The sequence below is a fragment of the Triturus cristatus genome, chromosome 1_2, assembly GCF_964204655.1.
Source record: "Triturus cristatus chromosome 1_2, aTriCri1.1, whole genome shotgun sequence".
Lineage (NCBI taxonomy): Eukaryota > Metazoa > Chordata > Amphibia > Caudata > Salamandridae > Triturus > Triturus cristatus.
In genome coordinates this window covers 926,368,879-926,387,144 of record NC_140580.1, presented here as the reverse complement: position 1 = coordinate 926,387,144, position 18,266 = coordinate 926,368,879, and the positions used below count along the sequence as shown (strand labels likewise).

Here is an 18,266-nt window from a genome sequence, read left to right as displayed (position 1 = left end):
CTAATCTGAGAGATGTCACAAAGAAGATAACCTCCATCATGGGATCATATCACAGAAATATGGGGGCATATGTATCAAAATCCGTTATTGCGATTCTCAAATAGCGATTTTTTGAGAATCGCTATTTGAGAATCGCAAAACGGGATGTATTTAAAAATTCGCAAATATTTTGCGATTTCTTGTTATTCCTTAATTGCGATTAGCAAATTGCGAAATTGCAATTAAGGAATACCTTCCCATTCATTCCTATGGGCCAGGAGGCCCATAGGAATGAATGGGAAGTCATTCTCAATTTGCGATTCGCAATTAGAGAATCGTAAACGAAGAATAATTTCAAAGGTGCAAGGGTGTCATAAGGGCACCCTGATGCACCCCTGAAATGAGCATGTGTGCGCATATGGCGCACATACATGCCCTAAGGGCGTGTATGTGCACCACATGGCACTTTGAAAAATGCCAAAAAGTGCATTTGTCAAAGAACTCGCAAATTACCACCAACTTGAAGTTGGTGGTAATTTGCGATTTCTTAAGGAGAAATCGCACAACTTGGGTGCTTGTTACATAGCATTTAAGGAATGGCTATTTGCAATTCCTTAAATGCTTACGCAAAATTAAGGAATCGCAAAATTAGCGAGTCCTTAATAATGCGATGCGAAAATGGCTCATACATCGCATTTTGCGATTTTGTATTCGCAAACGCTGTTTTTTTACGAATCGCAGCCTTTGCGAATACAAGATCGTTTGATACATATGCCCCATGGAGTTTTAAAGGAAGTTAATACTCTGTCCTCCTTAAGGGTCTCAAAAAGAGCACTGCCGCTTTAAGAAGTATGGGACACCTTTCCTCAAGCCTCCTTCCACATGCATAAGCTCCATAAAGGCATCATCCTCTGCTTCACCTAATTCCTTTCATTTATGCCAAATAGGCGGGATTCAGGGATTGGCTACTCCCTTGCTTCCCTATTCCAGAAACTGCTGGTCTTCTCCCCCCGCTGCCTCCCCTCACTAGAAGGGGCGCATTATGCTACTTTTTTTAAGCTTATTTGGATGAGGAAGATATTGATTCCCCATGCCACTCTCTCTGTTTACAACATGCTTCAGGCGGTTGCATGGCATGCAACAAACAGTTCTCTGCAGCTGACCCTTACAAGACCAATGTCTTGTAACTGGCAAACCTTAATCCTGTGAGTTGTCTTTTTTCTGAATTACATTTATTCGTGGGAAAACATTTCTTCTCGATAACCCTGAGGAGGCTTGGTATCAAAGGTGATCCTGGACTTTGAAGGTGGATGGAAAATGTCACATTTATTTAATTAAAGGGTATTTGGGACTAGGGATTGTATCAGAAGTGGCAGCATTTATCAGTACCAGTAATAGGGTAGCTACTTCTGTTCCTGAGGCTTCTGCCACCCACTCAGGAGGGAAAAGCTCCTGATACCCACATTTGTGAGTATATGTTGGAACCAAGCTGCAGTGTTGGTACCTGAGGCACTGAATGACCTGTTCATTCCTGAATAGATTTGTACTGTACCACATAAGGATGATCCTGCTGTGGAACCCCAAGGAGCAGGTGCCTGCTAAATAGACTTCTAGAACTTCTAGAGGAAATTCCTCAAGGAGATAAATAGGGCTTTAGTTAAGTCCCTCTCTTTGGAGAGGTGCCTGTCTCCCTTTCCTAGGTCCCAGTTCATCAGTACTAGGGTGCCTGGACCCAATACCTGGTACCAAAGATCCTGAAAGCACCCCATCCTACCTTTCTGCTGTTAAAACACACTCCATAAATGAATAGAAAGGAAGGTTTTGAGATCAAATATGACACCTCCTTTGTTTCTAGAGCATGCTTGGAAGTTCTTCTGATTTTGTACATTTAAAGAACTAAGCAAAGTAGGAGGAGAGGGAATAGGATAGAGAAAGTGAGAAAACATTCAGTAAGGGGATTGAGGCCAATTTGAAATGAAGCAGTTTGGACATCTGAAAACTCAATGCAGGTGATATTTTAAACAGACTTCAGTGCAAAAAAGTGGTGAGGCAACAAAGATCTCCTACGAAGAGAAGTAAGGGGAGCCCAGATTTCTCACTGTCAGATCACCTCTACTGTAGCTCTCTCCTGATGACAGGGGCTCCCTTCATTTATATCCCACTTTTCCCAAACAAATCCTGTCTTCCACTCTTGGAAAATTAAAATCAGGTTCCATCTGAGGTTTGTAACCAACATACAGTAGCGTAGATGTGTAGATGATACTGTACATCAAAACACTATTGACACCCCCTTTTCTTTCCTCTTGGTTGCCACTGCTTCTACTGCAAGGGAGTTTGTAGCCTCTCCATTGTAAATGTCTGAGATATTTTACGGAGCTGCCAAATCGGCGAAATTAGCCAAATACTTTACGGATGCAGGTATGCAAGCATTTTCTAGACCCAAACATTTTGCTTAATGGTAGTGAACCATCCCCGCACTCTTCTCCAAGATAAAAAAACTGATACTGAATCCAAAACTACAAATGCTGATACAGAGCAGAAGCCATTGCAAAACACCAAAATAGGTTCATGTGTTTATATCTTCAGATTGTTTACCTCTTCCCTAAACGATTTCTGCAGGTCTTTTAGAGTTTTGCCTTAACGGCGCCGCACCCAGCAAATTGAACTGAAAACTATTGTAGATAAAAATAAAAATGTTTTTTCTCTCTCTTTGCTAGAAGCAGTTCAAGCAGTGTTGCCCTTATGATTTTGAGGCCCCGGGCAAGTCACATTTGGGATCCTCTATTTGTGACAACTTTTAATGTTATTGTCTATATTCTGGTCATTGAAGCCTTCATGATTCCAAACAAGCTTTCAGAAATGGGATTCATTCAAAAACAGGGCCTCCAAAAATTCTTAAGATGACGCTGTGCAGAGTCAGGAGTAGAGGTAGACAGATAGAAGGAGAAAGGTTTAGATATAGAAATAGACAGAGGTGAGCTAGAGAGAGAGAGATAGAGAGAGAAAGAGAGAGAGAGACCACAAGCCCCCCACCCCCAGTCACTCATTTCGGTCACTCCCCTGCACTTCATTGCACCACTCTCCTGTGCACTCAGGCCTGCTCTCACCCCCACTCCTGCGCTTCTGCTTTATTCCCCTCCGCTCTTCCCCACGGTGCATTTGTTTTGGGTCTGGAGTGCTACCAGCCTCTAGCCCTGCCAGGCATTCATACCCACTTCGCCCTAAATTCCTTACACTTCCAAACTGACCAAGTCACTTCCCCTCCTCCCTCTAACCCGGGAAGTGCAAGTCGGGAGTTCAGTGAGCGAGTGGAGACAAACAGACAGGCAGTCGGAGCAGGTAAGTCAAAAAAGGTCTTGCTCTTTGTTTGTGAGTTGAGTGTGTGGGCGTATGTCTGTGTGTTTGAGAGTGTCTGTCTGTGCGTGTATATCTATGTGTGTGAACGTGCATGTGTGCGTGTAACTGTGTATGTGCGTTAGTGCATGTCTGTGAGGGCACCTTGCGTGTGTGTGAGGAAGAAGTGTTTGATTCCACTCGTTAGATGCTGGACTTGACACAATAGTGCTAATTCTTGGTCATCTGCAGGCCCTGACACACTGAGGTATTCCATGGCAATATGCAGGCACTGGCACAGTGGTGGTGCTGCCTGGTAAAATGCATGTTCTGACACAATGGTGGTTATACCTGGCATCATGCTGGGCCATCATACTGGCATCATACTGGTAATCAATGCCATTTTGTGGGCAGCCAAGGCAGAAATAGGAATCATTCAGAATACATTAGTATCAGGCAGGCTTAGAGAAGAGAAGAACGAGTACACGTGATCATACGTTAAGAGGTATGTTAGTTTACATACTTAACTAACATCTCCAAAACCCAAGACAAAGGCTGTACCTGGGCATTGAGGAGAGAGTTGTACAAGTGAAACCTATTGCATTCATAAATACTAGTTTCGACATTGACATCTCATGCCTCTAACCAGCTTCTTCAGAGCATGGAGACTTCTCTAATGGTTCAATCCGTTACAGTATTGTTTAAGTCAAATTCTGATGCCTCCTCTTCAAAATCCTTGGATGCAAAGTCCAGAACACCAAAAATAAATAGAACAATTTGTGGTTAAGCGAGTTTTCCTCATTAATCTGCACTGTCACTGCTGCTCTTCAGAAGGGAATGGCTCATCATTTGAGTTCCCTTTAGACAAACAGGGTCAAGATGCAATTGAGCAGTTCCTTTTTTAGCTGCAGAAGACAAAGAGACAGCCCTTTGTAGCTCCTGCAGGTCATCAGTTTGTATGCATGGCCACGCTTCGGTTTAAATACCTTCTCCATACTGGAATGAACAGATCTACCATTTGATGGAGGATTTGTGTGCTTCTCATCAATGGATGAGATGCTAGAGAAATGTAGGACTGGGAGGGACAGGGCCTTGAGTATGAAACACTTTTGTGGGCACACATCACACAATTCGCAAAATCACATAGTTTGCATCCTCATAAGTGTGTTCATTCTTTAGTGTACTTAACACCTTTTGCGATTCAAAAAAGAATTCTGCAAATCATTTCAAAATTGTAATTACTGTCTACAGTCACTAAATTTGCATCAATGCTTCTCTAAGGTGTTGCAGCCTTTTCTGGTGGCATACTTGGATCACATATGTCCTTGCCTTTTAATGTACCACTATAATATTGTAGTGGCCAATGACTCATCTGCTGGACTCTAGTGGGTTTAGCAGAAGCAATGTGCTGATACTTGGAGTGTTGCAAAGGATAAGTTGGCCTTATTAGCTGAGGATGTAGTTTGCATATTTAGTGCAGACAAAGGACCTGTCTTTCAGCATAAAACCCTGGCTGATTCCTAGTTAGAGATGGGTGCATTTTTGCAGTTCTCGCACTTATTCCTACCATAAACGGCGACACTGAAAGGGGCCATAGTATCCCGGGTATTACGAGGCAGTGCCTCAAAAAATCATCACAGAAGGCTTAGCGATCCTAAGGCGATGTGCCTAGTGCGTGCTTGTTAGACCTGTCAGCCCTTTGGGTGGTCCCTCCTCATCATTATTTATTTTGTCCCACTTTTGCCTCAAACCCTGTTTGAATTTTTCCTTTTTGGGAACCACCAGACTTTTTAGTGTTGCTGCAGATTCAGGGAGCCATTTTACCTACCCCTGAAACTTCTGTCTGAGGGCCTGGAGCACAAAATGGTGGCCACCTGTGACATCACCAGCATCCACTGGAACCTACCAGCACCTTCAGGAACATTCCAGAACCCTGTGACAGTTGGAGGCGGTTTAGAATGTTGGGAAGCTAAGACAGAGAGTTGGCAGTTGGAGCTGGCAGTTGGCACCTGACTGGTGAAGAGTGAGCAGCAGAAACCTGAAGGAGGAAGGAGTGAGGCAGCAGGGGTGGAAACTTGTGCCTGGAGTGGGGTCCATAAACCCACCCTTGATACTAGTCCCTACTGACTGAGCCCAGCCTGGAGCCCTGTGTGGGAAGAAGCAAGAAAACCCATCCTAAGGACCTGGACAGCAGGAACAGGCCTTAGAAACAGAGAACAGCAAGATCCTGACCTGGAAACTGGTTTCCCTGGAGTCCGACGTCGAGTAGCCTGAGACCTGGAGCCCGAGGTGGAGAAGCGGCGCCGACTGGAAAGCGGACGTCGTACCCGGAGCCGCCAGAGGTCGAGAGAGGGCGCCGTCAGAGGTCGTGAGGAGTACCAGAGGTCGAGGAGGAAGTCACCCGAGGTCGAGTGAGCGGCGTCATCGGAGGAGTGAAGTCCGCCCTCCGGAGTCGTCGGAGACCGAGGTGAGGTGTACCGGAGGTCGGGAGTGAGGATCGCACTCCGGAGTCGCCGGAACCTGAGAGAATCGTGCCGGAGGTCGGGAGTGGAGGTCGCACTCCGGAGTCGCCGGAAACCTAAGGAGAGGAGCACCGGAGGTCGGGAGTGAGGATCGCACTCCGGAGCCGCCGGAAGTCGACATCGAGTCAAGGCCGGCCGACGTCATCGAATTCCGAGGTCGCCATCGGACCGGAGCCGCCCGAAGTCGACATCGAGTAAAGACTGCCCGACGTCATCGAATCGGAGGTCGAGATCGAACCGAGGCCGCCGACATCGAACCGGAACCGCCTACCGGCGCCGTCAAGAACTGACATTGCGCCGAGGCCGCCGACATCGAACCGGAACCGCCTCACGGCGTCGACACGACTCCAGCGGCGTCGGAGCATCAGAAAAAGGGCAGTAAGTGGAGTAGAGGGCGCCTAAGGCCCTGTGGAGACCTGAGAGACAACTCTAAGGGGCTAGGGAGGTGCTGGAACCAACCTGACTGTGCCAGGGGTGAGCTGGGACTAATCTAGAGAGGTTGTGTGGAGAGAGAGAGCCAGGTCTCTAGTATTCCCCCCTTGATCTACCTCAGTTTAGGCCTCAGCCTTGTCCAAGCCAGGGAGTAGACACCCTCAAGCCTTCCACATCCCCACAAGCTGTGCCTGGGCCAAATCAGCCCTTAGGAATTCAAATGTGATCTGATTCTATGAGTGTCACTGTCAGCTTTTAAGTATTTATTAGGGGCACTGTATTTATTGTATTTAACCTATTTATTGCTTCACTGTATTTATTGGTCCACAGTATTTATTGATGCACCATATTTATTGGTTTACAGTATTTATTGCCTCAAAATATTTAATTGCCTGTATGTACTGCACTTATATTTATACCTTCCTTATTTATGATCACCCCTATTTATTGAATCATTAAGCCAGTATTTATTTGAACTGCACTATTTAAAAAGTTTGTATATTGTGATTGTTATTTATTTATCCAATCAGCAACTGAGAGAAAAAGAAGATAAAGAAAGATATTTTCATAATTTTTACGGTGTAGAGTCGTTTTTGGAACGGATGCACGCATGGTTATTGTTTGGGTATGTCGTATGCTTAGCACGGAGCCTGATTCCTGACCACTCGAGCCAAGCTACCACAGTGTGTCCGGAAGAACACCACCACCCTTTCCAGAGTGGGAGTGGTTTTCCAACATAATTGGTGTTCAGTGGTGGGATTGAGCTGTGCCTACGTATACTCAACAATAACTGTGGGTAGTCCATAGGCCTACACCGGGAGTTTTCTCAAAGCGGCCTTCCTAATTGTGGGTTTTTGTTTTTTCCAAATTTACTCTGGTGGTGGGAGGAGGTATTATTAAAGGTACCCCCCTGCATAGTTACTGCACAAAACCTGTCCTCTAACCTGAGTGGGCGAGATGGAGTTTGTACTAGAAAATCTAGAAACGTACACTGTGGCCCAACTCAGGGAGTTTTGCCAGCGGGAGGGGGTGTACTGTCCCCCAGGAGCAAAGAAGGGTGCACTCCAAACCAGCTTAAGGGCTTGGGGGGAGGCACGGCGGGAAAGCAAGGCTGAGGAGGAAGACAGGGATGGAGAGCCTGACCCCGAGGGGGCTGAGATGTACCAACCTGAGGTGGGGAACCTGTCAGCGGGGCCCAGAACCATTTCCAGGAAGGGCAGCAGTGCCTCTAGCGGTGGCTTGTCTGAAGTGGAGTTAACAGACCGGAGGGAGAAAAGACAGCTCACATGGGACTTAGCAAGGCTGGAGAAGGAGAAGGAGGAGCAGAGGATAGCCCATGAATTACGACTGAAAGAAATAGATCTTCAGATCCTGAGAATCGGGGCACAACCTGTTCCTAATGGTGGCAGCCAAACCCAAGAGATCACCAGGGAACCTAAACCCTACCTGCCAAAGGACATAGTAGCTAGCTATGGGGCGGGTGACGATATCGCCAAGTGGCTAGCGGCCTATGAGGTCTCGTTGAGGGCCCATGGGGTTCCAGAGAAGTACTGGGGAGGGGGATTGTACAAGTACATGCCTCCAGCTGGTAGGGATGCATTATTGGCCCTCGAGGAGGATGAGCAGACCCACTACCCCACCATGAAACTGGCGCTCATAAGGAAGTTTGGACTAACACCCGAAAAGTACAGACAGAAGTTCAGGGGTAGTCACAAACTGGGCACACAGAATTGGGTGGACTTCCTGGACTATGCAAAGAAGGCACTGGAGGGTTGGATTCAGGGCAGTGAAGTGAGGAACTACGAGGGGTTGTTTGACCTAGTACTGAAGGAACACCTGCTCGAGAAATGTTTCCCTGAACTGCGGCAACACCTGGTGGATAGCAAGCTGACCAGTCCCCGGAAGCTTGCTGAGGAGGCAGACATTTGGGCTAGTACCCGGGTGTCCACAAGGGGGACTGGAGGGGATACTCAAAAGGCCGGACAGGGCGCCCCCCAGAAGAAAGAGGGAGGGGAAAAGAAAAAGGAGTTCTCCAAAGGCCCCCAAAATAACTTCCAAGGGAAGGGAACAGGATTCACCCCTAGGGCTAACCCACCCAGAAACCCTAATCCTGGCCAGAGTCAGCAGCCAAGGGTTATCCATTGCTATGAGTGCGGTGGCGTTGGACACTATAAAGGAGATCCGAAGTGCTTGAAACGACCACCCCCTCCCACTGGAGGAAAGACCCCCGGAGTAGCTAGTGTAGTGCTCGGGGAGGAGATGCCCTTAACTAAGGGAAGGGAGTGGGCGGGTGTCACTTTAGTGTCCCTGGGAGAACGGGAGATGGTTCCTAAGATCCAGGTGCCCGCAAATACCGCAAAGTATGGGCAGTGGGTCACCATCAACGGCCAAAGAGGGGAGGCTCTGAGAGACACAGGAGCCAGTATGACTATGGTGCGTAGCCAACTGGTGTCTCCAGAGCAGGTAATTCCCGATGTACTCCACCCAGCCGCGATGGCTGACGGCAGAACAGGCCACTATCCAGTGGCCGAGGTTCCCTTTGAATGGGGGGGGGTTGCAGGTTCACTTCGAGTTGCCGTAAGCCCTGCCGTGCCAGTCGATTGTCTGCTGGGGAATGACATGGAGCACAACGCTTGGAAGGAGGTGGAATACCGGACTCACACTGAGATGCTGGGTACACCTGATTGGGCCTGTGTTAGCACAAGGTCCGCGACTACCCGAAGAGGGAGTTCATTTCGGCTGGAGCCTGGAACAAAGGCCCAGCCAGCTGCCAGTCAAGGGAAGAACCGAGGACAGGAGGAGCCTGCCTCGGCGTCCCCACCCCGTAGGACGGATAGGCCACCGGAGGTGGTGGACCAGGAGTCTGCGGTGGGGGACGTTACCAACCTGGAGGACCTACCCATCCCGGCCGAGTGGCACGTGGAGGGAGGCCCGTCCAGGGAGGAATTCTGCCAGGGCCAGAGGGAGTGCCCTACCCTTGAGGGGCTGAGGCGACAGGCCGAAGCCCAGGCAGCAGGGAACGTTGAAGGGAACTACAGTGTTTACTGGGAGGATGGCCTCCTCTACAGTGAACCCAAGGCACCCCTACATGGATCGTCACGAGCCTTGGTAGTCCCTCAACGTTATCGAGCCTTCCTTCTGGAGTTGGCTCACGAGATACCATTGGCAGGACACCTGGGGCAAGACAAGACCTTCGCCCGTCTTGTCCCACACTTTTATTGGCCTCAGATGAAAGTGTCGTCCGATACCTACTGCCGGACATGTGTGTCTTGCCAAGCCAGTGGGAAAACAGGGGTGAAGCTGAAAGCTCCCCTGGAACCACTTCCTGTCGTTAGCACCCCCTTTGAAAGGGTGGGCATCGACATTGTGGGTCCGTTAGATCCACCAACTACAGCTGGTCACAGGTTTATCCTGGTCCTGGTGGATCATGCCACACGGTACCCAGAGGCAATACCTCTGAGGACCATAACAGCACCTGTTGTGGCTAGGGCCCTGATGGGAATCTTTACCCGAGTGGGTTTTCCCAAGGAAGTTGTGTCCGACAGGGGGACCAACTTCATGTCAGCGTACATGCGGGCAATGTGGAAGGAGTGTGGAGTGACCTACCGGTTCACAACTCCTTACCACCCCCAGACAAATGGTCTGGTAGAGAGGTTTAACAAAACCTTGAAGGGCATGATCAGAAGTCTGCCTGAAAGCCTGCGGAGGAAATGGGACGTCCTCCTACCCTGTTTACTGTTTTCCTACAGGGAAGTGCCACAGAAGGGAGTGGGCTTCAGCCCCTTCGAGCTTCTGTATGGGCACCCTGTACGTGGACCTCTCAACCTGGTGAGAGACGGATGGGAAAGAACTCCCAGAAAGCTTCCCCAGGATGTGGTGAGCTACATGCTGGCCTTCCGGAGCCAAATGGCTAAGTTGTGGAAGCAAGCTTCTGACAACTTGGAAGCCAGCCAAGCAGTGATGAAGGCGTGGTATGACCACAATGCTCACCCGGTGGAGTTGGAGCCTGGCCAGAAGGTGTGGGTGATCGAACCGGGAGAGCTTAGTGCCCTCCAGGATCGCTGGTCAGGACCCTTTGAGGTGTTGGAGAAGAAGGGTAAGGCTACCTACTTGGTGGACCTGAAGACCCCTCGTCAGCCCCTGCGGGTGCTGCATGCCAACCGCCTCAAACCCCACCACGAGAGGCCCGAAGTCATCTTGATGATGGTGACTGACGGAGGAGAGGACGTGGAAAGCGAGCCTCTCCCTGATCTGTTTGCGTCTCAAGAGAAGGATGGGTCGGTGGAGGGAGTGATTCTCTCCCCATCTCTAACTCCTGAACAGCAGGAGGACTGTCGCCAGGTCCTGGGGCAGTACTCCTCGTTGTTCTCCCTTGTCCCGGGTAGGACTCACCTGTGCGTCCATGACGTGGACACAGGAGACAGCCCACCTGTGAAGTCCAAGATCTACCGGATGTCAGACAAGGTGAAGGCCAGCATTCATAGTGAAGTCACTAAGATGCTGGAGCTAGGAGTGATCGAACCTTCTAGCAGCCCCTGGTCCAGTCCGGTGGTGTTAGTACCAAAAGCTGCACCACCGGGTGCCCAACCAGAACTGAGGTTCTGTGTGGACTATCGGGGACTGAATTCAGTGACCAAAACTGATGCTCATCCGATCCCTAGGGCGGATGAATTGATTGACCGGCTGGGAGCTGCCCAATATCTAAGTACCTTTGACCTTACTTCTGGGTACTGGCAGATCTCTTTGACTGATGGAGCAAGGGAAAGGTCAGCCTTCTCCACGCCCAATGGCCACTACCAGTTCTGTGTGATGCCCTTTGGGCTCAAGAACGCACCTGCCACGTTTCAGCGCCTGGTAAACCAGATCCTCACCGGAATGGAGAGTTTCTCTGCTGCTTATCTGGATGACATAGCCGTCTTCAGTAACAGCTGGGAGGATCACTTGCGTCACCTGCAAGCTGTTCTCCAGGCCCTGAGACAAGCTGGATTGACGATCAAGGCCAGCAAGTGCCAGATCGGGCAGGGGTCGGTAGTGTACCTTGGACACTTGGTGGGTAGGGGAGCGGTGCAACCCCTCCAGGCGAAGATAGAGGCCATCATGGCCTGGGAACCCCCCAAGACACAGACTGAGGTCCGAGCTTTTCTGGGCCTCACGGGATATTACCGCCGCTTCGTGAAGGGGTACGGTACCATCGTAGCCCCCCTCACGGAGCTCACGTCCAAGAAACAACCTCGACGGGTAGTCTGGACGGAGGCTTGTCAGCAAGCCTTTGAGAGATTGAAGAAAGCCATGTGCGAGGCCCCGGTCTTAAGGGCCCCAGACTTTTCCAAGGAGTTCATTGTCCAGACAGATGCATCAGAACATGGCATTGGGGCAGTGTTATCGCAACTCAACGAAGAGGGTCTGGATCAACCCGTGGTCTTCCTATCCCGGAGACTACTTCCCAGGGAACAGAAGTGGAGTGCAATAGAGCGTGAAGCCTTTGCAGTGGTATGGGCTCTGAAGAAGTTGCGGCCATACCTGTTTGGCTCGCACTTCCTAGTTCAGACCGACCACAGACCCCTTCGTTGGCTGATGCAAATGAAGGGGGAGAATCCCAAGTTGTTGAGGTGGTCTATTTCCCTACAGGGAATGGACTTTCAGGTGGAACATCGGCCTGGAGTGGACCACGCCAATGCAGACGGTCTCTCAAGGTATTTCCGCCTTAGTGATGAGAACTCCCAAGGGGTTGGGTAGCTCTCCCCACTTTCAGCTGGGGGGGACGCGTGTTAGACCTGTCAGCCCTTTGGGTGGTCCCTCCTCATCATTATTTATTTTGTCCCACTTTTGCCTCAAACCCTGTTTGAATTTTTACTTTTTGGGAACCACCAGACTTTTTAGTGTTGCTGCAGATTCAGGGAGCCATTTTACCTACCCCTGAAACTTCTGTCTGAGGGCCTGGAGCACAAAATGGTGGCCACCTGTGACATCACCAGCATCCACTGGAACCTACCAGCACCTTCCAGAACATTCCAGAACCCTGTGACAGTTGGAGGCGGTTTAGAATGTTGGGAAGCTAAGACAGAGAGTTGGCAGTTGGAGCTGGCAGTTGGCACCTGACTGGTGAAGAGTGAGCAGCAGAAACCTGAAGGAGGAAGGAGTGAGGCAGCAGGGGTGGAAACTTGTGCCTGGAGTGGGGTCCATAAACCCACCCTTGATACTAGTCCCTACTGACTGAGCCCAGCCTGGAGCCCTGTGTGGGAAGAAGCAAGAAAACCCACCCTAAGGACCTGGACAGCAGGAACAGGCCTTAGAAACAGAGAACAGCAAGATCCTGACCTGGAAACTGGTTTCCCTGGAGTCCGACGTCGAGTAGCCTGAGACCTGGAGCCCGAGGTGGAGAAGCGGCGCCGACTGGAAAGCGGACGTCGTACCCGGAGCCGCCAGAGGTCGAGAGAGGGCGCCGTCAGAGGTCGTGAGGAGTACCAGAGGTCGAGGAGGAAGTCACCCGAGGTCGAGTGAGCGGCGTCATCGGAGGAGTGAAGTCCGCCCTCCGGAGTCGTCGGAGACCGAGGTGAGGTGTACCGGAGGTCGGGAGTGAGGATCGCACTCCGGAGTCGCCGGAACCTGAGAGAATCGTGCCGGAGGTCGGGAGTGGAGGTCGCACTCCGGAGTCGCCGGAAACCTAAGGAGAGGAGCACCGGAGGTCGGGAGTGAGGATCGCACTCCGGAGCCGCCGGAAGTCGACATCGAGTCAAGGCCGGCCGACGTCATCGAATCCGAGGTCGCCATCGGACCGGAGCCGCCCGAAGTCGACATCGAGTAAAGACTGCCCGACGACATCGAATCGGAGGTCGAGATCGAACCGAGGCCGCCGACATCGAACCGGAACCGCCTACCGGCGCCGTCAAGAACTGACATTGCGCCGAGGCCGCCGACATCGAACCGGAACCGCCTCACGGCGTCGACACGACTCCAGCGGCGTCGGAGCATCAGAAAAAGGGCAGTAAGTGGAGTAGAGGGCGCCTAAGGCCCTGTGGAGACCTGAGAGACAACTCTAAGGGGCTAGGGAGGTGCTGGAACCAACCTGACTGTGCCAGGGGTGAGCTGGGACTAATCTAGAGAGGTTGTGTGGAGAGAGAGAGCCAGGTCTCTGGTATTCCCCCCTTGATCTACCTCAGTTTAGGCCTCAGCCTTGTCCAAGCCAGGGAGTAGACACCCTCAAGCCTTCCACATCCCCACAAGCTGTGCCTGGGCCAAATCAGCCCTTAGGAATTCAAATGTGATCTGATTCTATGAGTGTCACTGTCAGCTTTTAAGTATTTATTAGGGGCACTGTATTTATTGTATTTAACCTATTTATTGCTTCACTGTATTTATTGGTCCACAGTATTTATTGATGCACCATATTTATTGGTTTACAGTATTTATTGCCTCAAAATATTTAATTGCCTGTATGTACTGCACTTATATTTATACCTTCCTTATTTATGATCACCCCTATTTATTGAATCATTAAGCCAGTATTTATTTGAACTGCACTATTTAAAAAGTTTGTATATTGTGATTGTTATTTATTTATCCAATCAGCAACTGAGAGAAAAAGAAGATAAAGAAAGATATTTTCATAATTTTTACGGTGTAGAGTCGTTTTTGGAACGGATGCACGCATGGTTATTGTTTGGGTATGTCGTATGCTTAGCACGGAGCCTGATTCCTGACCACTCGAGCCAAGCTACCACAGTGTGTCCGGAAGAACACCACCACCCTTTCCAGAGTGGGAGTGGTTTTCCAACAGTGCTCCAGAATAAAACCCCATGCAATCTCATGCTTGGTATGTCTCAGCATGTCCCTGAACTCCTAGGGGCTCCTGTCTCCCAGACATCCTCTCATGATCTGCTGCGGAACCTAAGACCAAAGAAATATCAAAGGACTCACAGGACACCCTTAAAACAGGCTGCCCCTGACTCCACAGACAGTGCTGGGTGAATAACCAGACATACTGGGTGCAGGAAAGAATACAGAAATGACATCTATGTGGTGCAGACCTTCAATTTAAGCTATCTTTTTCCAAGACTCTAGAGCCATCATCCTGCCACTCCTCCTGTGGTCAAAGAAGACTGGTCTTGCATCCTACATCTCAGTGTGATGAGGGATGACCAGGAATCTTGGAAGCCACTGAATTCTCAGCTGAACATGGCATTGGAAATTCATCGCCCTGAGCCTCAAACGCCAAAGGAATCAGCGACCATCCTCAATGCAGACGTTGAAAAGCTACAGTTTCAATGGATGGTTAGGCTTGTCTTCCAGAGAAGCACCTCAGTAGTTATATTTTGATCTTTCGCTTATCACAATGAAGTCCTTGTACATCTGCCGAACTCTTAATCAGGCCCAACGTCTCTGTAGGGATGGTCACTCAAAAGTCTGCACATCGGGACACAGTACAGCCAACCAGGTTCAAGAAAAAATATCTCTGTCGTATCAAGCATTCTATCTTAATCTTCGTTTGAAACCAGCCCCTGTGTCAAATATTGACTATGGATTCAGCCCAGTTTTAAGGTAGGAAAGGTAGCCGGGGGGTGGTGGAGAAGCATCATCCACATTTGAAACAATAGAAGACAATATCACAATTCACTACCTGAGGTCACAGAAAATGAATCCGTAACTTATTTATCCCTTAAAATCCCTTATGCAAGGCTCACTACCCACAAAGTATACAGAGAAGCACAATTAAGTATGTGGTAGAGGAAAGAAGATTAGTGAAAGGAGATGGGGCCAAAAGCTATACCTTCTTTGTGTGACAAACGTTATGGCTCTGGGTTATGCTCTTTATTGTATGCATCCCAGTAGGTCCATATGTCCATGACGTCTGCTATTTTATGAAGACTCTATTCAGAGGATTCCAACAGTCATTTGTGAATGCTGATTATTACTCAGGCAAAGCTGGAACCAACATATTCTCATTCTGATAGTGACATCTGAATGCCGAATTCTCACCTTTTGATTATTCTTCCAGACCTCAGACGGGATCTGTAAAATCTTTAGCAGTATGCATGCGTGCCAACAGGTGGTACCAGCGGCTCGGAGGTCATGTTGTTCCTCGTCGGACATGATCTGCACTGGCCTATAAAGGTACCACTCTTACACGTTTACTGTGAGTTTTTCCGTGGCAAAAGACATCAATCCAGAGATACTCCTTGTCTCTCTTGAGGTCACTCTTTCGACTAAAGTTATACAGTTTGAAAGGGAAAATGTCACCACTCAAATATACAGGGCTCACACCCTGTGGGAACATCACCAACAGATGACTGTGACAAACCTTCACATGATTTGTCTGTGGTGCCTGGGATTGGACCACTACTCCAAGGCCTGCAGTGATTGCACCTCGATGCACCCCAAGGCCACCCAGGACTAGGAAGCAAAGCTCTTTGTGGGGAAACATCGAAAGACCTCACGTTGTGATTGGTTGAGGTCCAAAGGCAGGTCCCTGTCCAGCTCCTGAGGTCGTACCCGCTGCAGATCGTCATCACGTTCCAAAACCACAAGAAGCACTAGTGGGACTCGGCCCCTTGTCACCACTCTCGATCTCCAGAGAAGGCGCTAGGGTGTCATCGTGTCTCCAGGTCATGCTCCTGAAGTTGTGCCACTTCAGAACCGATTCGACCCATGTCCCATGGCAACCTGAATTTATGGGGCCGTTGGCGATGCTGAAGAAGATTGAGGAATTCCGTGAGACCATGCTGCTGCTTTTTAGCATGTTACCAGGTCCCTCTGATGCACCTTTCTGGCACTGAGGAGCTGAGAGGCCTCCCAACTGGACTTCTGCTGGTGGGTTTGCATTGGCACCAGCTGGGCCCTCTGTTTGCGTTCTGGGTTCCCGTACCAATTTCAGTACCGTATCCCTCTCCGATGCCACAACCCATGCTAGAACACGATCCGCCAACGCCGGCTCCATAGATGACAGCAAACCTATGGGACTGTCTGATGCTGAGCCAGCGCCACGCTGACCTCGGCTAAAGCTGCCCGCTGCTTTAATTGAGTCAGAGCCATTCGGCCAGCCTCTTGACTCTGACACAGTGCCTTTGCCCTACAGAAGACTTCATGTACTCCATGATTGTTTGGCACAGATTGATTCCTACAGTGGTGGCTATGATACTGGGGATGAATTAGCCCAACAACACGAAAATGGACCCCTGGGATCAGCATTACTGAAGGTAAGTAACTTGCTCTTCTTGAACTTGCATTTAGCTTGAAAAACCTACTTGAGCCAACCTACAAGTGAACTTTTAATCATTATAATATAGGCAACGGGTTAGTTTGAAGCTGAAGCCGGGAGAATGCAAGAACCACTATCAAAGCGTACAAAGAATCTTAAGAAAAATCAAGTCAAAGAAGAAAAGGAATAAAAAAGCACCCCGCCAATGCTAGGATGCCCTTTGGCGGCTCTAAAGCAGCACCCCATAGCAGAAGAGAGCAGCGCATGGAAAAAGAAGTCAGTGTTGATGGTGGGAAACATCTCTACAGTGTAGGATGTGCTGGTGCTCGAAGGACGCATAGCAGTCCTGGAGAACTGCAGCAGGCTAGAGCTGATCTTGTTTCAGGGCAGGTTTCAGTTTCCACGACAGACTCAGTAGGATCTTCGTTTTGTCCAGCTAAATACCGACAACATAAAAGAGGAAATGTGGTTTCTCATCTTCCGTGAAGAGAAGTTATTTTTTAGATTTCTGGCAGCAGTGGAAAAAAAGTCTTTCCCCATTTTTAGACTGTCCTGAAAAATGAGGATGGCAATACCATGTATTTTGAAGTTCTTCAAGTTTTTTCAGTCGTTTTTACTGTGCAAGTTTGCACTTGTAGCGACTTGTTGTGCAGTTTAACGTGGTTTATTTCCATTGGGCGCGTTTTTTGATTTGTAAGAATTACATTTAGAAGAGACATACACATGTAGTGTTCATAACTCTGTCTGCGTTGAGTCTTCTATTGTGTTATGCAGATGAGGTCTCTCCTAATCACTGACTCATTTCGGATTGCCCGTTTGCTCTGTGCATGTTATGCTTGGTTAGTTAATGTGCTGTGAATAGAATTATGAATTCTTTGTTGTGACCTGTGCGTACATGCATCTGTATTATGTATGCTGTTTTGCTGCTTGGTGCATCCCCTGTTTCAGTTTGTCGTACCTTGTGAGTGGGTGTATTGTGCATTGTTACAACTTCTTCGTAATCGGGGCGACGTTGTTCCAGCGAGTTATTTGGTCTTTTACACATTATTACAGTGTTGTTAACTTATTTCCGCGTATAGAACATATTTCTGTGGCCTGCGGTGTGCTACATGGTAGTGTGTTGTAGAAGAACACGTTTCAATAAAACCCCAGCACATACCAATTGCTTCGGAAGTCTTCACAGTTGTTATTCACCCCGGATAAGTGTTTGGTTCCTTCACATGATGATTAAGTCGAGGATGAAGCAACGTGTATGTGACCTAAACTGAGGCTATTGTTGATTTGTTCCCCTCTATGGTTAGCAATCACTGGTATGATTCACCTGGTGCACATTTGTTTTGTCTTCCTTTTGTTCTGAGGAGGCCAGAATCAAATACTACCGAAACGTGTCAACTCTTAAAAGCGGAGGAGTCTATTTATGTAAATTGGACTTTAGACCAATTCAATTTTTTGGCAAGGAGTAAGGTAACAAGTGGAGGCTTCTCCAGCTGACTCCTTGATATTGTGACCACCTCCTCGGTGGATTATGAACTGGAATCATCTCAGAGGCACCTATAATGCTGAAAACCATTGAGAGTCAAGAAATTGTTTGCCATTGTATAAACTTTACCCATGGCAGCTGTTTGTGTTATATTGTTAATACATGTTTATGTTCTAAGGTTTCTTTTTTGTTGGTGAGATATTGTGAATGGTTGTATTGTATGATGGAACTCCGCATGCCTTTATAACGCAGTCTCTACCCCGACTGCAACATTACCACTCGTTCCTTTACCACGCAAGTCATTACAACACCTTGCCTTAGGGTG

The 18,266-nt window shown here is 48.9% G+C and overlaps 1 protein-coding gene across 1 annotated transcript in view; it reads right to left on the bottom strand.

The window, feature by feature from the left end:
• Positions 1-18,266, bottom strand: part of LOC146868343 (uncharacterized) — a 155,329-nt gene that overhangs the window by 831 nt on the left and 136,232 nt on the right. The gene's annotated exons all lie outside the window — the stretch shown is intronic.